General features: G+C 42.6%; 2 long non-coding RNA genes across 2 annotated transcripts; both read left to right on the top strand.

Annotated features, from left to right (window-relative positions):
• The first annotated feature begins 12911 nt into the window (after positions 1 to 12911).
• LOC145581915 (uncharacterized) lies at positions 12912 to 14762 on the top strand. Its single transcript, XR_014099710.1, has 3 exons — positions 12912 to 12998; positions 14144 to 14513; positions 14668 to 14762. It is a non-coding gene; the product is annotated as an uncharacterized LOC145581915 (long non-coding RNA).
• Positions 14763 to 14764: 2 nt separating this feature from the next.
• On the top strand, positions 14765 to 16368 carry LOC145581983 (uncharacterized). The gene is made up of 2 exons (XR_014099724.1): positions 14765 to 15946; positions 16127 to 16368. It is a non-coding gene; the product is annotated as an uncharacterized LOC145581983 (long non-coding RNA).
• The last annotated feature ends 6186 nt before the right edge of the window (positions 16369 to 22554 follow it).

The raw sequence follows: 22554 nt of genomic DNA, 5'->3' as shown, positions 1-22554 counted from the left end.
AAGGGCGGCCGGAAGCACATTGCTCATAGGCCCAAGAAGGGCCCAGACGCCTCTTCTCTCGATGCTGAAAAGGAGATCAGCAAACCGGATGCCCAGAGGGCATCGAAGGGTGGCTTTAAGCAACCCACCACTGCTGTCGGCTCAGCAGGAGAGAAGAGGAGCCTGGGGAGAGAGGAGGAACAGAAGGACGACGGTAAAATCCATTCGCCCCTATTGTTCTTCCATTTAGATGTACTTGAGTTATTTTTATAACTTTCTCTCCTTCTCAGTTCCTGTGCAGAGGCCGACTGTAGTCCAGATGGCCAAGTCCATGCTGAGGGCGGTTGATCCTGACGACAAGGCGTCTGTCAGAGGAGTCGGCACCCTTGACTTGGATGGCATCTTGGGGAACCTCTGCGAGGTATGAGTCTTAGCTCAAGCAAATTTTTTTTTTTTTTATTAAGCATTATTTCTTTTCCCCCCTGGTTTTAACCATTCGGCTCTTTTGCAGGCCATGCTACGCGTCCAAGGGCTCAGGCAACCCCTCAAGGAGAAATCCAAAGAGGTAACAGTCGCTAAAGCTCGGGCCGAGTCCGCCTTGGATCGAGCTCAATTTGATATTGCTCAGAATGAGTATCTGACGCTTGATATGATGTATTCGCAGGCGGAAGCCAATATGCAGGTGAAGAAGGACCTGGACTCAGCCCGCCTGCGCATCACTTCCCTTAAGAAAGAGATTACAACTCTTAAGGAGAAGCTCGAGCCTCTTCAAGATGCCAAAGAAGAGGCCGAGAGAGCCAAGCAGAAGGTGGGCCGCCTGGAGCAGCGCCTCAGCAACCAGGAGCATCAGCTGAAGTCCAAGTTTGAGTCCGTGGCTGATCAAGAGAGAGAGGCTCTTGTTAAGCAAATGATGAGCGATTATGAAGCCATCATGCGGGACACTTGGGCGGCTGTACAGCCGGACTCGGACTATCAGATTTGGAAATCCAAATTTGACGAAGCCAGCAAAGCATTCGACGCTCGCCTTATTGAAGAGGCTGAGAATGCTGAGGCCGAGGAAAATTCTGGGTCCGACTCTTCTGGGGAGTCGTCCTCTGGTGGCGAGGAGGAGGATCAGGCGGAGGAACCAGAGAAAAAGGAGGAAGAGCAGCCGAAGGACGACAAGCCGGCTGCCACTGAAGAGGCTCTCCCCTGATCACTTAAGCTTTTATGCTTTTCTGCGGCCGAATGGCCATGTACTTTTCTTTTCCGGCCTGTGTGTCGAGTATTTGTATCTTTACCGACCGAGGGGTCGGGTAATTTGACAATCTTTCTGGCTTTGCCAGATAACAATCTTAACCAATCGTCTGGTGACAATTGGTCTTTTTTAATTTAAATCATTCGGCCATTTGGCTGACGTTATCCATATTGTTGTTGTCCTTTGCATTTTGAATTTTTCATTGCATGTTTTTGGCTAAGTATTATAACCTGTATACCATGCGAATGTTCTTGCCCCTGGACGGATGTCGAGTGGTTTCGGTTTATTGGATTGATTGACTTAGAAATTTTTGATACTTAGAAGAGTATGCATGGTTTCTAAGTCAATCAATCACTATGGTGATTGCCCCAAACCACGCGGCAGACGTCCATCCAAAATTGGCAAACATAAGTGTTCATTCGGCCATTGGCTCGAACTAACTCAAATTTCCAACTTAGCTAATTTGCTAAGGGTAAACCTCCGCTTGTTCTGCCCCATAAGCAAAAACAAGCGCCTCCGACCATAGGCCTCTTTGAGATAAAATGCTAAGTTTGTAACTTAACCAATTTTCTTTAAAAATAATTGTCCGCCTGTCTTGCCCCATAAGCAAGGATCAGGCGTCATCCGGCCAATAGCCTCAATAAGTGCTAAGTAGTTAACTTAACTTGTATATTAATCAAATATTCCGCCTGTTTTGCCCCTGAGCAATAACAGGCGCATCCGGCTTTATGCCTCACTTAGCCTCTACTCATGAAACAGTGACAACTGCATTAAATAGAAAATTCAGGTCTTTTAGATTTCACTTTCGATTAAAACAAACGACTGCGAATGCTGCCTTAGCATTCGGTAGGGCCGCTTGATATATTCGTAGAGCAATGTGCCACCCAAATGGGAGATGCTTCTCCTCGACGAATTCGCCCAAATGGACGTCGCCGGTTATCTGACTCATGTTGGAGCAGACGGTCATACTCATGTTGGAGCAGACTGTGACCATTCGGTCTCTTTTTGTTTATTAACATCCGGCCATGGGCCTCATCATGGTTTTATCTGGCCTTAGGCCTCTTAAATGATTAAGTAAATACTCGTCAAGTGTTGGTGTAAACTTGATGAATTTAGTAGGAACGACTGTTCTAAAACAATCGGCTCCTTCAGAGGGTTTGGGGTATCTGCTGTTGGGACAGACGCTTTCCAAACATATTGGCTGTCTGTATTTGGTACAGGCGACACTTACAAAACTTAAATAAAAAGATAAGTTGGGAAATGAAGGCATATTCTCATTAACAATACGTGAGATTCACAAAATTGAGGTCTTTACATTCGTACTTAGAAGTAGTACTTTTTCAAGTTGTCTACATTCCAAGTTCTGGGCAGCTGCCTGCCGTCTGGTTCTTCCAGGCGGTTGGTGCCGTCTCTTACCTCCTCATAAATTCGGTAGGGGCCTTCCCAATTTGGGGTTAGCTTTCCCTGTTCATTCGCCCTACCGACTGCCTCCATTTTCCGTAGCACAAAGTCCCCCACTTTGAAAGGACGCTTGTGTACTCTTTTGTTGTAAGCCCGAGTCATTCTCAGACGGTATATCTCATGACGCAAGGCAGCATTGCCCCTGCGCTCTGGAAGTGAGTCCAATGCTAGGCGCATGGCCTCCCAATTTGCCTCTTCATCATACAACATGATTCGAAGGGTCGGCTCATAGTGCTCAATGGGCAGAACAGCTTCTGCACCATACACCATTAGGAATGGGGTTTCTCCCGTTGCCCCTTTAGCAGTCGTTCTGATGGACCAAAGGACGTGTGGTAATTCATCCGCCCAAAGGCCACCAGCCCGCTCAATTTTCTTTTTAATCCCGTCTGAGATTAACTTGTTGAAGGCTTCGACCTGGCCGTTTGCTTGCGGCCGGCCGACTGATGCGAAGAAGCTTGAGACCCCCTGGTCTCCCATCCAAGTCTTGAGTTGAGGCGTCTCAAATTGAGGACCATTGTCAAAAACCATAGACATGGGCACCCCGAAGCGAGTGATTATGTTCCTCCAGATAAAGGAAATGACGTCTTTAGTCTTGATGTTTTTGACTGCCTCAGCCTCTACCCCACTTGGTAAAATAATCCACAGCCACCAATATATAGTGCTTGCCGCCTGGTGCAGTTGTATATGGCCCCATAATGTCCATGCCCCATTTGGCAAAGGGTATTGGGCTGTGGATGGCTGTCAGGTCTGTAGCCGGACGATGGATGAGCTTGCCAAACTTTTGGCACTTGTCACATTTTTTCACCATTTCCATGGCATCCGACTCCAGCGTTGGCCAAAAGTAAAGCCGCCTGGCCTTGGCCGCGAGGGATCTGCCGCCTATATGGGAGGCGCAGAATCCCGAATGCAACTCTTCGAGAACTTCCTTCCCCTTTTCGGGGGTAACACACTTCAACAGGGGTTTCAAAAAGCCAGCCCTGAAGAGCTCTCCTTGTCGCAACTCGAAGTTAGCTACTCGTTTTTTTAGAACAGCCGCCTCCCGTGGTGAGTAAGGGAGCGTGCCGTCTGCAAGATAAGCCCGGATGCTGTCCATCCAGGTTGAGCTTTGGTCAAGAATTCCAATGGGGTCTTCCTCAGATATACTTCTTTTTTCCATGACTTCCCAGAAGACTGACCGAGGCGTTTCACAGGAGGCGGATGATGCCAACTTGGACAGAGCATCCGCCTGATTGTTTGAAGACCTGGGCACTTGAGTTAGATGAAATTCTTCAAATGTCCCAACTTCACTCTTGACCGCCTGCAAATATTTTATCATGGCCGGATGAGTGGCCTCGTACGTTCCATTAACTTGGAGTACGACCAGTTGAGAATCGGAGCAGGCGGATATCTTCTTCGCCCCTGCCGCCTTGCAATACCGGATGCCGGCCAGCAGGGCCTCATACTCGGCCTCATTATTAGAGACCTGAAACTTGAACCGTAGTGCGTATTCGTACTTATCTCCTTCAGGAGATTGACAGATAATCCCCGCACCACAGCCATTCACAGTGGAGCTCCCATCCACATACACTTTCCAGACCTGGTCCGTATTGTCCGAAACAACCGGCCTTGTCATTTCGACAATAAAGTCAGCGAATGCTTGTCCCTTTATTGCCTTCCTTGGTTCGTAAGTGATTTCTAATCCTTGCATTTCAATCGCCCATTTGAGCATTCGTCCAGAAGACTCCAAGGTTGTGAGTGGCCGTTTGATCGGTTGGTCAGTATAGACCTCTACCGCATGCGCCAAGAAGTAAGGTTTAAGCTTCTTGATGGCCATGTAAAGGGCAAGGCCGAATTTCTCAACCATGGGGTACCGAAGCTCCGCATTTCTCAAAACATGGCTTATGAAATACACCGGGAGCTGGATGCCGTCTCTTTCAGCTAAGAGGACAGCACTGAGGGCATGATCAGAGACGGCTAAGTACATGAAGAGCTTCTCTTGAGGCAAAGGGCTGACAAGCCTCGGCAAAGAATGCAGATGAGTTTTTAGCCTTTGAAAGGCCGCCTCTGCATCATCCCCCCATTCAAAGTTTGTCTTCTTTTTTATTGCCTGGAAAAAGTAGAGACACTTGTCGCCTGAACGGCTGAGGAATCTCCCCAGGGCCGCCAGACAACCTGTTAGTTTTTGCACTTCCTTCACAGTACGGGGCGACTGCATGTCGATTACCGCCTGTATTTTCTCAGGGTTGGCCTCTATTCCTCTTTGGTCAATCAAAAATCCGAGAAACTTCCCAGACTCAACACCAAAGACACACTTTTTTGGGTTAAGCATGACCTTGTGCCGCCTGAGTGTGGCGAATGTTTCTCGGAGATCAGCAAGGTGATCCGCCTGCTGTTTGGATTTGACTATCATATCGTCAATGTACGCCTCTACATTCCTTCCGATTTGATTAATGAAGACCGTATTAATCATTCGTTGGAAGGTAGCAGGCGCATTCTTCAAACCAAACGACATCACCAAATAACAGAACAACCCCTGATCAGTGACGAATGCCGTCTTTTCTTGATCTTTTTTCCACAGGGGGATCTGATGGAAACCTGAATAGGCGTCCATGAAACTCATCAGGGCATGTCCGGCTGTTGAGTCGACCAGACTGTCGATCTTAGGCAGTGGATAGCTATCCTTTGGACATGCCTTGTTGAGGTTTGTGTAATCAACACACATTTGCCAAGTTCCATTCGGCTTTTTAACTAACACAACGTTAGCTACCCACTCAGGGAAGTTGCACGGCCGAATGAACTTGGCATCTAACAGCTTTTTTACTTCGGCAGCTGCCGCCTGACTTCTTTCTTCGCCGTGGTTTCTTTTCTTTTGCCGGATGGGCTTCTTTTTAGGATCCACGGCGAGTTTGTGGACAGCGAGATCCGGGCTGATGCCTGGCATCTCTTCCACTTCAAAGGCAAAGATGTCTTTGAATTCCTTGAGCAGCTGGTGAAGGTTTTCACCCAACTTGGCAAAGGCAATTGTCCCCACCTTAACAGTCCGCTCTGGACAGCTATCATCCAGAGGGATATTAATGTGCTCTCCAGTAGGCTGGGGACGAAGATCATCCGACCTTTCCCCGGTCAGTGATTGCTATTGCTTTTCTTTTTTGACCACCACCAGCTGATCAGTCTTTCTTTTCTTTCCGGCTGGTGGGGCCGACTGTTCTTCCTCGACATCGTCGAGGTCAATCATTTGCTTGCCCCGGCCGGATGCTGCGGCCGCAGGCTTGACGTCCGAGAGATAACACTCTCGAGCCGTCTTTTGGTCCCCATTAATTGAACCAACTGTTCCATCATCCTTCTCATACTTGAGTAGCATGAGAGCAGGGATGATGACGGCCTTACACTCATTAAGAGTGGGTCGGCCAAAGATGAGGTTGTAAGCCGTGAGCTCTTCAACCACTAGGAAACGGATGGTCATGTGCCGACCGTCTCCCCTGCTTCCCAGGCGGACGGGTAGGTCAATTCGTCCGACTGGGTGCACAAGTCCTCCCCCAAACCCAACTAAGGTGTGGGTGACCTCCATCATGCTATCCGGTTTGTACTTGAGATTGGACAAGCATTTGAGGCTGATGAGGTCAGAGGAACTTCCTGTGTCAATCAGAATTCGGCCAACCAGCTGGTTGGCGACTTGACACTCAATGACAACAGGGTCATCATGCGGCCGACGGACTTTGCCTCTGTCCTGTTCGGTGATGACAACTTTAGGGAAGGTGGATGTGCTAGCTGTATCCCCCTCCTCAACAGAATTGACCATCTTTCTCAGATGGTCCTTGGTACCCCGAATGGTCGGGCCACCACCGGCAAATCCGCCTGCTATGGTATACACCGGTTCTTCATCAGTTTCGGTACTCACAGCAGGCTGGGGAGTCTTTTTCTTGGACTGCCCCGGATTTGCTTTTGAAGTCACTTTTGACTTCATTTAGGACTTCAGCTGTCCTTTGTCGGCCAGACGGTCGAGCTCCCGCTTGAGACTAAAGCAGTCGTTCGTGTCATGGCCAACATCCTCATGGAAATGGCAATGCTTGTTCTTGTTCCGATTTTCAGCGGAACCTTTCATAGCAGTCGGCTTTTCAAGAGTTAGCCGATCCTTAATTTCCAAAAGGATAGAGCAGCAGTCCTTGTGGAATTCGTACCTTGGGGCGTACGGTTTCCACTCTTTTTTCTTCTTCTGGGCCGGTTGATCAGAGTTATCAATGGCCCAGACTTGCTTTTTCTTTTTGCTCTCTTCTGGCTTAGGAGCTGGCTGAGCAGGCCGACTCTCTTTCTATCGGTCGGACTTCTTATGGTCCGACTGCTTATTGGAGGAGCAGAGTTCGGTCGCCTGTATGTAGGCTTCCGCCTCTCGCAAGGCTCCTTGCAGGGTAAAGATTTGTTTGCGGACGAGTTCGTACTTAAGTAGACCCGTCCTTTAGACCCTTAAAGAAGTCTGTGAAGGGGACCTCATCAGACAGCCCATGAATCTGGATTCGGAACAGATTGAACCGCCTGACGTAGGATCGCAAACCTTCTCTATCTCCCTGCTGTACATTGCCCAAGTCAAGACTTGTCTTTTTGGCAGGGATGTTCATAGAGAAGTTTGATGCAAACAAGAACGCAAGCGTCTTGAAGCTATTTATGCAGCCAGCCGGCAGGTTGCCAAACCACTGCTGGGCTATGCCCTTCAGGGTGGCTGGAAAGCAATGACACCATGCGGCATCATCCAACCCCTGTAAATACATAAGGTGGGTGTATGCTAGCAGGTGGTCTTCTGGGTTGGAGGTCCCGTCATAGGCTCCAACCAGAACGTTTTTAACTTTAGCCGGCTGTACGGCTTCAGTTATTTCCCTGGAGAAAGCAGAGGGTTGATCTCCAAGGTGTTGCAGCCTAAGCTGCCAGTCCATCGGCTGATAGACGTATGCCGCCTGTCCTCCATAGAGGGTAGGTTGCATGTAAGGTACAACTGGCGCCTGGTACAATGGTTGTGCCATGTACTGGGCGGACTAAATCACATGCGGCCCAGACTGAACCCTTTGGCTGCTTGCTGGGGTCTCATGTACAGACTGGGAACACCTCACAGAGGTACTCCGAAAGCTATCATGATAAGTCGACGTTGAAGCCGACTCTGATTGTTGGGTTCTCCTCTCCTCAATGTATTGCCGAGCGTCAGAGAACGTCTTCTTGCTGCCATCCGGCTGTACATGCCGGATGGGCTTTCTTGTGCTCGTTTCTGGGAAACGGAGCCGAGTGAGATCAAATTGGGGCCGGGCCTTCTCCTTAGGGGCAGGATGAGGAGTCGGCTGACGGTCCCTGACCGACTTCTGTTTGCCAGCTTGGGCTGGCTTCTTGGCCGACTGCTCCTTTCTAGGGGCAGGCGACTTCTTAGAGGCGAGCTGCTTGATTTCACCCCTGAGGCTGCTCAGGAGTGACATTAGCTCATCCCGAGTGACGGGAGTTTATCCTGCCGCCTGGGAAGGATCAACCGGCCGCCCCGAGGGCTTCTTTGGCTGACCAGCAGTTTTGCTTGGTCCTGCCTGAACATGGGGACGCTCTCGCCGTTCCTTACTGCGGATGCGTTTAGAGATGAGGGATCCATTTGGATCCACATAGGTTTCGACATCAGCGTCGTCACCTGAGTCATGGTCCGTTTGGACCAGTACATCATTTGGAGGCCGAATGGCCTCCGGATTCGGTACAGGTTCTTGTGAAGCCATTTCAGAGGTACTCTCCCCACAGACGGCGCCAAATGTTTCGGGGGTTTTTTTCCCTCGGGAGAGTTACAACACTGAAACTGGATTCAACTGAGGATGCCTGTACCTGCAAAGCAAACGGACCGCCGGATGGTCGGTGGTCCGCCTCCGAAGATTAAGTCAGTAAACGTTCGGAGATAAAACGTGCGGAAGTAAAGTTATCTGCTTGGATTCCAAGCTCAGGTAAAGTGAGATAAGTGACGTATTGTCTCGTATTGCGTGTGCAAAATTCTCTCTCCGTCATAAATGACATAATGTCCCTATTTATAGGGTCCTTTTGAAAAGTGTGCCTTCCTAGGATCTGGTGACCTAGGAATTAGGTCACGCCGTTTTGCGGTGCCTCGGGATTTGGGCCTTAGAAGGCCGTCATCCCAGGGCCAATGCCTGAGTGACACGTGTCACTGTGCCCAATGGATTTTGAAGCACTTTGTGTGTGACACGTGTCGCCACCTGAATGGTCCCTGCTGGACCTTCAGTCCACGTAGGACGGAGAAGAGTCCACCCTCCACGTGTCATCAATCCATAGGTCCAAATGGCACCTATATGGAGGACACGTGGCACTTTCTGATTGGGCCACCTGGCCGGGTATAAAATACCCAAATCAATCATCATCAAAGCCATATGAGAACAAAAATGGAAAAGAGAACTATGGACAAAGAAAACAGTTAGTAACTTCAAAACAAAAGAAAAGAAAAGGAAAGAAACTAAAAAGTAAAAATAAGCGAAACTAAACTATCAAGAAAGCAAAAATAAGAAAATAAAAACCAAAGAACCAACTAAACATCTAACTAAACAACAAAATACTAAACTACAAAATTTGGATTCAAGGGTTTGGATTCATGGGATTTTGATAGTAGGGGTTTTGATTCTAGGGAGCAAATCACGCATCATCATCACAACAACAAGAAAATCAAGAATGAGCAAACATCATCAAAGTAGAATCAAGAAAGAGATCATCATGCAAAGAGGCAAGAGAAACAAGGTGAGTTTCAACAATAAATTGGCCACCGAGACAAACCCCTAAGAAAAGGAAAAGTTCCCCCAAGCTAATCATAGATACATCTCAACATCCCAACAATACAAAGCAAGCATACATAAGACAAGGGATGGAGGCACATGGAACAAAAATGAGGGAACTAGCTACCACTACCACTCGGCCTGGAGCCATCATTGTTATCCCCATCATAGGAAAACCCGGATGGGGGACCATAAGGATCCCATCCTCCGGTGTAACCGGGTGGCCAACCATAATGCCCCATAAAGTTATCTTGTTGCCAAGGGGCAAGGGGAGTGAATTGCTCGGGCAAAGCGAGCGGTAGTGGGTGATCGGGGTGTACATAGGGGTAGTTAGGGTCACCCCTATAGTCGCTCCCACCGGGAACGCGGTAATCGTAGTTACCGTGCTCATCGGGGAATGAGCGGGTCTTGGTGTTGGACCCCGGGGGTCCTTGCCAATATGGGTACATGGGTACCCCATCACCCCCAAAAGATGGTATAGGACCATATTGGGGTGGAAAGTAAGGGTAGTTAACCGGGGGAGTGATGTCTCCCCGGCTAACACCCGCATAATACAAATGTTGTTGGAGAAACATACCTTGTTGCATCTCCGAAATCCCTCTCATGTGAGTATAGAGGGCCTCAAAATCTTGATCATACATGCCCTCCAACCGGATTTGCATGCCCTTCATTTGAGCACTAAGGGCATCCAAGTCGGAGTTAGCATATTGGTGATGTTGCTCTTGATGTTGTTGTTGTTGTTGTTGTTGTTGTTGTTGTCGTTGTTGTTGTTGTTGTTGTTGTTGTTGTTGTTGTTGTTGCGACTCTTCTTCCTCTTCTTCACCCATCTCCTCATCATCATCATAGTAGGGCGGGCGGTGACTCATGGGGACACTAGTGGAAAAATTGTCAATTGTAACACCCTATTTGTAACGGGCATGATAAAATCCGTTACAAAAAGTGTAATTGTAACGGGAAAAATATTTGATTGTTACGGAAAAACTTATTTGTAACGGGCAAACAAATGTCCGTTACGAATAATTAATAATTGTAACGGGCAAATAAATGCCCGTTACGAATAGTTATTAATTGTAACAGACAAATATAAAGCCCGTTACAACTAAATAACTCTTTATGGTTAAAGATATGTTCCCAGGCCACTTCCCAGCCGCATTTCTTCCTCGCTCCTCTTCTCTTTCTCTCTCCTCAAATCACTCTCTCTTTTCGCATTCTACTTCAATTAGGACCAAAACCCTACCATTCTACTTCGATCTCAAATTCACCCTTCAATCTCTCTTTTCAATCGCAATCAAAAACCCTAAAATCATCCCCAAATCGTCGTTCAATTTGCTGTGTTATGGCCCCTGATTTGGCTTCCAAAGCGGCGATGGAGGATGAGACTGATTTGGGTGTGTAGACACCTAAAAATGTCTCCCCAAAACCAAACCCGATGATGAACAACCTTTCACCGCCATTTTTGGTCAGGTTGAGTATTTAATTTTTGGAGTGCTTAAATCCATATTTCCATTTCATAAACCAACCCAATTCTATCCCATTTCCCCAAACCATAACTTATTTTCCTCTTTTCGTGCCTTTAAACCCAAAATAATTCATTTTGTGTCCTTTAAAATCATTCATTTCGTGTCCTTTTTATAAAAACGTTTAATCCTGTTTATTTTGGTCCATAATCTGGGTCCAATGATTGAATAGTTGGATGGGGCTTTAAAAGAGCTTTCCAACGATGTATTATAAGCCCAAATCCGAGTTATAACGAATAAGTTATGACCAAAATATTAAACTGAGCCCAAACCGAACCTAAGCCCACCTTACCTACGACCCAATGATCATGTGGAGGGTCCAAATTATTTAATCCCATTCCTAAACCAATTAGGATTAATTGGAAGCTTCTATAAGTTTCTAAAAGATCTTAATTATCCGTTTTGAAAAGATAAGATTAACGAGTTTGAAATTGAATAAAACTTTTCTTTTTGAAAATCCTATTTATATCCGAATTGAAAGATGTTCAAAGATAGACAGATATTATTTTCGTGCATCATAGTTTCTATCCAAATTTTATATGGTTGGATATCCCTTGAAGTTATCTTTCCAATGATATATTATAATATCAATTCCAAGCTATAACGGAAAAGATATGAATAAAATGTCAAACTCTATCCAAAACTGACACCGTTTCACTATTTCGGCTATATATTTTGTTCTACAAAATATTTTAATCTGATTCTAATTGGGTTAGAAAGTAGACTTCAAGATCTTTCCAACGATATCTTATTCCGATTTCTGGATCAAAAGATATGATAAAAACAAAAACCGCAAAAACTGCTGTCTATCGCAAGAGTTTTATCCGATTCGAATTCTTATCCTTTCTTGATTCTTCGACCCTCTTTTTTCCCTATAAATAGAGGTCATATCTCCCCATTTCCAATCATCAAGAATATTGATCATCAAATCATTCTTTCTTCCTCTTTAGCCTAAACACTAGCCTCCCTATTCTTCCATTATTCTTCCCTTAAGCACTCCAAGGAGTCTATACAATACCCAAAGTTCTATACTTAAACCAAGACGTGAAAGGTATAATTAACCGAGGGTTTGGACCAAATCAAATCTATATTTATTTAATTTAATTTTCATTTGCTTTATATTTTTATTGAAGTTACTAACAATTTATTCATGATGTAGCAATTTAAAGGAACGCGCGGAATGTGAGTAATTAATTAATTTAATTACTCTTATTTTATTTTCTTATTGCTAGTATCGTGATTAGGGTTATTTTATATTTGATTTGACTAACGCTATTATTGTTAAATTGCTTCCAATATTAATGTTTATTCTATTGTTATTATTGATCACTATATTGCATGTTTAAAGGGAATATGTAATTGGAAATCACGACTAATAAGATAATTTGGACAACCGGTTTAGGTTCCTTTTTAATCTTGTTGTTTAATCAAGTGATCACAAATATTTTAGAATTATGTGTTGCATTAATATTCAACCAATTTAGCATAATAATAGTTTTGTGCGAATTGAATATTTTGTTTGTATGCCTTTGAGATCGCATGAATCACTTTTCACTATAAGAATCGAGTAGAGGCCAATACGGGCGAATGTGACTCCATGACTCACTTCGTACCATCATCTCCGATCCTCCTTTCGTGGTTCCGAACCATATGGAGTTAGTAATCTCATGGATTATGAATGAGGTGTAACCTTCACGGGTCAATCGTTGTTGCCTTCGTTGTCCCTTTATCGTGGTTGCCTTTTATGATCCGTGAACGGTTTGCAAGTTCCTTAAAAACTTGTTGGCGGCTCCCTACTTTCCTTGTCCCTAATCGTGTCCCTTACCGTATATGTCAATTCCCACTTCCTATGAGTGCCAAGCATATTCACCACATGCTTTAACGTAGGCGCACTTTGAGCGGGGTGTTTTTCAACGACCCGATTCATTTGGAAGGTTTGGGAAATTTGGTGGAAAGTATGTGCCGAAAACCCTAATGTATGCTCTTACTGAGCTTGAATCCGCTTTCCGCGGTCTATCCTGTGATGATGAATTTCAGGTTTATTTTCATTTTTTTTTTCTGTTTTTTAATTGTTATTTTTGGTGGATTTGATTGGATTGAATATGAATTTTCCATTGTTTTGTTAATGTTCAAGGATTTAACCCACAAAAATGTTGATGAATTTGATGTTGGGTTTGTTTAATATCTTGGATAAATTTTCATTTACAACCTTTTGAATTATTGATTCTAGAAATCACAGCATTTTCAAAAATAGATTCTAACTTACAATTGTATTCAACATAGTCATTGCATTTTTCTATGATTGATTTTAATAAATGCACTCAATTTCTAATTTCCAAAGTCACTTATAAAGTTGATAATTTGATATGTTCCCGGAAGTATAATATATTTATCTGCTCCGTACAAGTTTCCAATTAATTTGCTATAATGGGAATTTGTTGTTCTTGATAAATGAATTGATAAAGTTAGAATATTTTGAGAAATTGATGTGGAGTGTCGGGTTTATTAGAGAAAAAGAAGAAATTGATGATGTGATTGGCATTGAATTTGGAGTTAGTTGGGGACTCAGTTTTGAAAAGTGATGGTTGTTATTCTTAAAAAAAACATGTTGAAAAGTGAGGTTTAACTTTGTGTGGCTGATTTCATTTTTGGGTGTTTGTTGCTTATTGGAGTGACTTGCATGTATTTTTGAGTAAAATGACTGAGATGAAATCATTGTACAACGATCTAGAGGTCATCTCCTCTCTTTTATGGTGTATTTTGTGTATATTAACAAGTTTTGATTCAATTAGGTTAGGGATAGGAAATTTTTATATTATTTACCCTTTTCCTTCCTGCAATTTATCTTTATCTGGCCCCTTATTTCAGTGTAATAGAAAATTTTCATATTCTAATGATAATCATATTGGAAAGCTATAGATTAGTAAGAAATTTGCCTATGATACTATGAATGAAGAAGGTGAGATATTGAGAATGTTGTATTTGAAGAACTTATTCAAATTAGGCTTTGACATAGTTAATTTTGCAATACTTAAGGTTATTAGCCATGCAGAGTTTTTAAATAGACGAAAAATCAAAAATGTTGAAAGAACTTCACATGTACTGTTGATTGACGGGTATGGTCCTAATTGTGTGTCGTTGTTGCCAATTTGTTGATAAAAATGCTTTTCCTTTTTACGCAGAAAGAGCTGGATGGGATACTAAGGGACTATGTGGGGAGAGAAACTCCTCTCTACTTTGCAGAACGCCTTACTGAGCATTACATAATTATGCTTTGACATAGTATGAATTGAGTAGAATGATTTTGGAGTCTTCGTGGAGACTCTATATCAGAAGTTTGGGGACAGGGTTAAGCGCTGGATAACACTAAACGAGCCCCATACAGTTGCATCTCAATGCTATGACTTAGCCATATTCGCTCCAGGGCGATGCTCCATCCTCCTCCACTTGTTTTGCAGGGTAGGGAACTCTGCTTCTGAGCCTTATATTGTTGCTCATCACCTGCTTCTTGCTCATGCTAATGCAGTCAACATTTACAGGAGAAAGTACCAGGTACATGTACTTATATTGTGAATTATCTACTTTGTTTTGATGTAAAGATCACCCTTTAACAATATCATGTACATGTAAATGATGAGTTAACTTGATTCAAGTACTAATGATATGGTTAGTCGTTTAAATTCTATATATTATGTGACATTAGCAGAGAAAACAACGCGGATCAATTGGAGCAGCGTTAGATGTGATGTGGTATGAGCCTGAAACCAACACAACAGAAAATATTGAAGCAGCTCAAAGAGCACAAGATCTTCAGCTTGGCTGGTATGATTGATAATCTTTTGGAATGTAGATGTAAGTTTTAATTGCTACATTTTCAAATAAAATGAGATGACTCAGTGGAATGAAACATTGTTAGGTTTCTTGATCCATTGATGTTTGGAGACAATCAGTCACTCAGTCATTTTTTGTTTTCCTTGTAAAAGAAGATACACTCAGTCACTCACCATTATAAAAGGGATTGTGTGTTGATGGTCTAGTGGTATTCTTGTCCTTTTGAACAAACGATCATGGACGATAGTGATACCTTGTGCCACTCAGACTGAAACTATGCAAGATTAACACAGACGCTTTAACTTTTTGGTGATTTACTGATATGTTGTACTTGTAGACTAATATTATAGATTTGGCTTTGTGTTCTCAAGTATTTTGTTTCGATCTGCAGCAGATCTTACATGCTAACCTGAAGTATTGTATATACTTGGTTTTGCATTTTCTTTTTTGAATCAATTATTAAAAGATGAGCATAAGTTTGATTGCATTACAGGAGATATTTATTTTTTGTTTTGCTATTTTCTCTGTCTCATTAATTACTTTACAGTAAGCTACTTTTTTTTGTTAATTAACAGCTCCAAATTGTTTACAGTTTATGGGGCACCTCTAGACAAGTTACGGTACAACCATGTGCTCCTAGTGCACCAGTGCAAGCACCTGGGCCGCCTCTTTTGAATACCTCAACATTAATTTCAGGAGCAACGCCTACTGTTATTAATGGTGGTGCTCCAACAGCATCACAGCCTGGGTTCCAGCGTGCTCCTGTTGGCGGGAGCTTTGGAGGGACAAATATGTATGCCGTCTCTAGCTTTCCTTGGGCTGGTGGAAATGTTTCTTATCCGGCAACATCAAGTGCTTACGGATTCACTTATGGTCAAGCCCGGAACAACAACCTTCAATCTAACTGCAATGGTACTTTGTATTGGTTAGATTTTTTTTCCCTTTTTCACATGAAGCTTGCTATTTTCTTAGATTTTCTGCACTGAGGTGTCTGAGCAGTATGAGCACAACCCAGAAGTTGATACTATTGCCGTTGTTGATGAGCATGAATTTCACTTGAAACCTGATAATAAAGTGCTGTTTTGAATATTACCCCACAGAAGGATATTCTATTCCGATTGGAAAAGCTATGTGATAAATTTTTTTTCCATTAAGTGAATATTCTAAAACTCTTGATTTATGTATTCACTTTTTCCATTTGTATGAGTTTACCTGTTTGTCGTGTTATGTCTTTGTGAACATAATGCTGTATTATATATGAATTATCATTGGCCTTTTTTTTTCAACCAATTCCTTAGGTTCAGTTGAAAAGGGAGTGGTGACTATGGCTCAAGAAACAAGATGTACTAAGGAAGCAGAAGATTTGAGCATATGTGGAAATGAGACTCCGAGAACTGTTATTCACGAAAAGCTTGATGAAACAAATAATTGGCAGCATACTTTTTCTTGAACTTTTGACCTTATTGTCTTCATTTAAGAAGGCTCTAACTTATTTTCTTAAATTTTCCTTTAATCTATGTAGCTATGTCGGTTGGTTTAATCAAGAAGAATTTTATCTGAAATCCAATTTGGTGTATATGTTATATTTGATAATATGTTTATGGCATGAAATATTTGGATTTGTTATAAATTATTATAATAATTTGGGTGGTAAATGGAAAGAAGAATAGGGGTATTTGTAACTAGCACCTGAAATGCTAGTTACAAATGCCCCTAATTTTTTTTTGTCTTTTTCAGAGATTATTCGTAACGGACATTGTAATTGCCCGTTACGAATAACTACGTATTCGTTGCAGGCACTTACAATGTTCGTTATGAATAAGTAGTTATTCGTAACGGGCACTTACAATGTCCGTTACTCATAACTACTTATTCGTAACGGGCACTTACAATGTCCGTTACTAATAACTACTTATTCGTAACGGGCACCTGAAACACCCGTTACGAATAATTAGTTATTCGTAACGGACATTGTAAGTGCCCGTTAGGAATAAGTAGTTATTCGTAACGGACGGTGCCCGTTACGAATAATAATGGCCATTTGTAACGGCCGCATACGTAACGGAAGCTGCCCGTTACGGATGGTCCCTTTTTTCCCGTTACGGATGGCCTTTTTTCCACTAGTGGGACATGCCAAATGTTTGCTACATTCTCTCGGTGAAAAGAAGTCAAGGAGGGGTTAGGGAGATAGCACCAATGCTCATTATCCCTTAGCCAATCAAACACCTCGTCGTCATCATTCTTTGCTAAGAAATGAATTTGCTTCAATTGCCGGACGTCGAGATAGAGAGAATCAACATCCCCCACCGGAGTGCAGGATGGCAAATAGTACCCGAGCTCAAGTTTGGTCACTAGCCTAGTGACCATGCTCCCACAAGGGATCTCACCGGACTCCCTATCTTGTAATCCTTGACAATAGCTGGAAAAAGTGTACCCCAAGTTTAGGCGACCCCGGTACTCCGCACGAGTAGCCACCCACAGAATCCGAAGTTCCAATTGGCTCATCTTTCCCAATTCCTGCCTCGGAAACACGGAATACCCCAAAAGCCTATGGAGAACCCGGAGACATGGCTGGTACACCTTACTAATCTTCAAATACCGGGTCACAAAGTCACCACATCTAGAGATATCGTCCCACCACGAATTCTGATCATATTCATAGTTGAAGAAGAGCTCGAATCCAAAAAATCTGAATTTGGATCGAAGTCTAGAGCCGCATTGAACTCTTCTAAGGATTTATCAAATTGAATGTTGAAGAGCTGAAATCGGACACGATAGATACCACCCTCGACCACCACAAGATCAACCGTGGCCAAGAATTTCAAAGTCGGTTGAACATATGTACGGAAGCTCCGGCTTACGAAAAATCCCATGTGAAGGTTACTAAGAAATTCCCTCAAATCTTCATCAATTCCCAATTTAATCATGTCCGCTTGAAAGTAGTGACGGGAAGGTTTGAGGGAACGGTTTGCTTTGAGTTTGGTGTATCTAGCTTTTTGAATAGGGTCGGTAATTCGAAGTTTGGGATAAGGGTAGGTTGACTTTGTTGTGAGGTAGAGGGAGAAGGAGCGGGTTCTTCTTTGGTTTTTCGTTTCTTGAAGAGGCTTTTGATGTGTTTAGACATGATGAATTTTCAAAGATAGCAACTCAATACACCACAATCACCACAAGAAACTCCAATCAACAATCTTAAATGCCTCAGTCAAACTCCTTTACCAAAACCGACAAGCAACAACTCACTACCAAAGTCGAGCAATCCCAAATGCACACAATTACCACCAATTTAAGCCAACAAATGCATTCAAACCATACACCAAGCACAAAGTAACCACGAACCAAATCTCAACATTATCAACGTAGCACTACCAAAAATCCGACCACAACAATTCTCAACAATAACGATCAATTTTGCTACATAAACAACAAACAACACAATGTAAGCAATAATCAATCATCATACATCACAAATAACCAACCAAAATCCAATGTCAAACATCAAAACCACCAAAATACATACTACTACTATTCATACCCATGAACTACCTAAAACATGAAATTATATGGTATAATAAAGCAATTAAGAGTAAGATTAGATGATTATACCATACAAGAAGCAAGTTAGAGCAAGCTTTAGCCACCAATTTCCACCCACACAAAAATCCCCAAATTAGCTTCAACAATGGAGGAGAGAGAATGGTGGTTGTTATGGATGAAATGTAGTATGAATTTTGTTAAAAATGGAAGAATTGTAAGAGGATTTGATGAATTGTAATGGAAATTTGGAGGAATTTGAGTGAAGATTGATGAAGGTGAGTAGGGTATGGTGCGGTGAGGATGAGGGTGAAGGGGAAAGAGTGCGTGAGAAATGAGGGTGAAGGGGAAATGAGGGAAAAGAAAGAAGAAAGAAGAGATAAGGAACGGCTGGGGGGGGGGGGGGGGGGGTGCGCGGCCGCGCAACTTGGCAGCGCGCCCGCGCTAGTGTCGCACGCGGGCTAGGCGCGCCTGCGCCGCCTGATGCTCCTCATGCACTTCTCCTTGGTGCGTTCATGCGTGAGTACATCGATAACTATCATTCCGGGATTTTTGACCCCATCATAACGATCAATTTCTAAATATGAATAATGTGGGTTCAACACCCCTAAAATAATGGTAGCACCACGATGAACTCACCAAGTTCAAATTTCTTCAAACTTAAGCACAAATTTCTTATCTTACCTTACTAACAATTCTTACCCCTTTTACCTCAAAATTTTGATAAAATTGAATATAAACACATCAACAACCGCAAAACACCATTCCATTGCTCCTTCTCACTTGATGTAATCCAACTCCAAGAATTCAACCTATAAATCCAAAATAAAAACAAGTGAAAGAAAAGAAAAGAAACTAAAATAAAGAAAATTAAGAAAAATAGAAACCAAAAGAAAAGGTTAGAAATCTCCGGGTTGCCTCCCAGGAAGCGCTTGCTTAAGGTCCTAAGCTCGACCTTTCCTCCAAATCACGAAGGATCAAAGAACACCACCTTGTCCAAGGTAGCGGATAGAATAACTTCTCCTTCATTTTTAAACAACCTCTCGTTGTTGCTTGACAAGACTTCACTTGCTTGCACATCAAAAACAATCTTTTCATTTCTCAACTTCAATCTCATTCTCTTCTTCCTCGAAGCCCTTGCTTTCTTCTTGACTTTGTTTCTTTTCGTAGACGGTTTCACACCATCTACATCCATGGAATCCTCCTCTTCCTCTCGAGGGTAGAGCTCAAAACAATGAGGAATGTCAATCTCCTCTTCGGTCATAGCCTTTGGAAGCTCCTTCTTATCTTCACTAACTTTCATGCCATCAAAACTCACAAGCACATCATCAAAAATATCACGAACATTGTTAGATGAAGAATCAATCACATACAAATTATCAAAAGAACGAAGGGAATCTATCACTCTTGATTCCTTTCACAAGGGATAAGAACTCATGCATTGGTTTTAGCTCGAAATTCTCTTTCTTGTTACCAACTCTCAAGGTAATACGACCTCCCTTAACATCAATCAAAGCTCCCAAAGTAGCTAGGAACGGTCTCCCTAAGATAATAGGAATGTGGTCATCTTATTCTATTTCAAGCACAATGAAATCAACGGGAATTGTAAAACCACCTATCTTAAGGGGAACATCCTCAACTCTTCCCTTTGGAAACTTGATGGACCTATCGGCCAATTGCAAAGTCATGTTGGTAGGAAGGAGTTCTCCTAGCTTTAGCTTCTTGAAGACCGAGAAGGGCATTATGCTCACTCTAGCGCCCAAATCACACAAAGCATTCTCAAACAACTTACTCTTGATTTTGCAAGGAATGGAGAAATTACCCGGATCTTTCATCTTCTTGGGGAGGTCATTGTGGATCAAAGCACTAAAACACTCACCAAGATCTACCGAATCTATCTCATTACAATCTCTCTTGCCACTCAAGATATCCTTAAGGAATTTGGAATATCTAGGCATTTGGGTCATGGCTTCGGTAAGAATTGAGTCACCCTGTACACCTCTGGCCCTTCAAGTCTCAAGATTGACTATGCAGTTATGAGACTTGAGAGGTTGTACTGTAAGGTGATGAAGGCATAGTTATGCTATTACTTGCTGATGATGGCTTTTCTTTATTTGTGAAGTACATGCCCTCCATGTGTCAGGGGATGTTTGATAATTCCTGGTTACACTTAGGGGTGGCAATTTGGGTCAGTGGGTCGGGTTCGGGTCAGATTTTCGGGTAAATTTCGGGTTATGCTTAGAAACAATAAAAAAAATAGTGTAAAACTTAATATTATTACGAAATATGAAATTTTCGTCAAATTGGGTCGAATTCGGGTTATTCGGTTTCGGATCGGATCGGGTTCGGGTTTCTCTCAGTAACTTTGATTCGGGTTCGTTCGGGTTATCGGGTCGGGTTAGGGATTGTCAGCCCTAACCGGAGGGAGAGTATGCTCACAAGGAGGAATTTCAATTACTTCCGCTAAAGTTTAAGAAATGACGAGGTTCTTTTTTTTTTTTAGGGCGGGAATAGTGTTTGCATGTGTGGGACACGTGTCAATTATTTGCGAGTCAGTTTATTTTTACTGAAGTGACATGGCGGTTTTGCTTTATTGTTCTGATAAACCGTCTATTAATTCTTTCATTTATTTCACTGTCCCCCTTTTTTACTTTCCTATTCTTCATTTCTCACTTTTCAAATTCCTCTTTTCCAGTTTTCAAAATTTGTTTGCTCTCGCCATTTCTCGTAGACGATCGTTGCTCCCCTGTCGTTGTTGTAAGTTCTTCACTTCCTTTTTATTTTTTGTTTTTATTTTCGCTCCATTTTTCTGCTTTGTTTGCTTATATCTTCCACTCTCTGTCCCACATTGGGACTTTTTGCTTCTACAATTGTAGTTCGAAGCCCTCACTTCTCCATTTGTTCTCTAGGCATCGCCATTGTTATTGTACCCTTTGCTTCTATGGTTTTTTTCGAACAAAGCCAATCATATTGTTGTTGTACCCTCGCTTTTCTCAGCGATTTCTTACGTCAATACCACTTTTAAACATGTCGCAAAGTTTCCCGAACGAAACATATTTTGTAGATATGGAGTTCCACATGAATTAATTAGTGACCAGGGATCTCAATTCAAAGCAGAAGTTGAGACCCTCTTAGCTCATTATAAAGTAAAACATCATCATTTGTCTCCATATAGACCCCAAATGAACAGAGCAGTATAATCGGTGAATAAAAACATAACAGTCATCATTAAGAAAATGGCAGAAAATTATAAGGACTGGCCAAACAAACTACACTTCGCTCTATAGGGTCATAAAGCATCCATACGAACATCAATAGGAGTAACTCAAAAGTAAACTGCCAGAAGCTTAATGGGTATGAGCAAAGTTAAACTAACGGTTAGTGTAAACACATATAGGTTATGCACAAGCAAGGAATGCACAAGTAGTCAAGTAAGCACAATATGATGCAATGAGTTTGCAACCTAACCATGGCTCTAGTTCTCTGAAGTTCAAGTATATGGGTTAGTCAAAGAGGGTCCATGGTTATGAGTCTGGATGCATCGTGCGGAAGCCTTACCTTTGAAAGGGTTAGCGCGTATGGATGGGACCCCGCAAGTTAAATTTGCTTCCACGGTTTGGTGAATTCACAAACTCGAATGTACCCGTCGTTGCCAGGAGCGTTCGATTGGGTAGATGGAGCGTGAATCCCTAGAGGGTTATGACTATATGTAGAACACATATGGGTTCCAAAAAGAAGGAAAAACTCAATTAGGAAGTAAAACCGAGCAAACAACTAGAACTGGTCGAAACAAGAAGGTAGATTTCTGGCTCGGTATTGGAAGAACTCGGCGCGAGACTATAGTACCCGTCGCCAGACGAAAATTATTGTCGCCAGACGATAGAGCCATCGCATTGCAATGGCACTATTTTCTCAGCGCCAGTTCCCACATGCCTCAGCAGCTTTCTATTCTTGAATTTTCAAGTTTTTTGCAGCGTTATTTCAATTCTAGTTGTGAAAGATATTTCCCTAATTTCCTACGTGTAAAAATCCTATGTTTTTGACGCATTACGAATGGTCTTTCCAATGCGAATATTTTTTATGCTTATGCCAATAATGTTAATCAAAATTACGCACATGAAATACTTAGAACTTTTCGAGTCTCATCCACTCATTCTAAATTATTGTCAAAATAAAATTTAGGAATTAAAATAGAAATCCTTCCCAGTGGAGTCGCCAAAAAACTGTAGGG

Source organism: Chenopodium album, chromosome 1, assembly GCF_948465745.1.
Source record: "Chenopodium album chromosome 1, dcCheAlbu1.1, whole genome shotgun sequence".
NCBI lineage: Eukaryota > Viridiplantae > Streptophyta > Magnoliopsida > Caryophyllales > Amaranthaceae > Chenopodium > Chenopodium album.
Note: the sequence above shows the minus strand (reverse complement) of the source record. Positions and strands in the feature narration are given on the sequence as shown.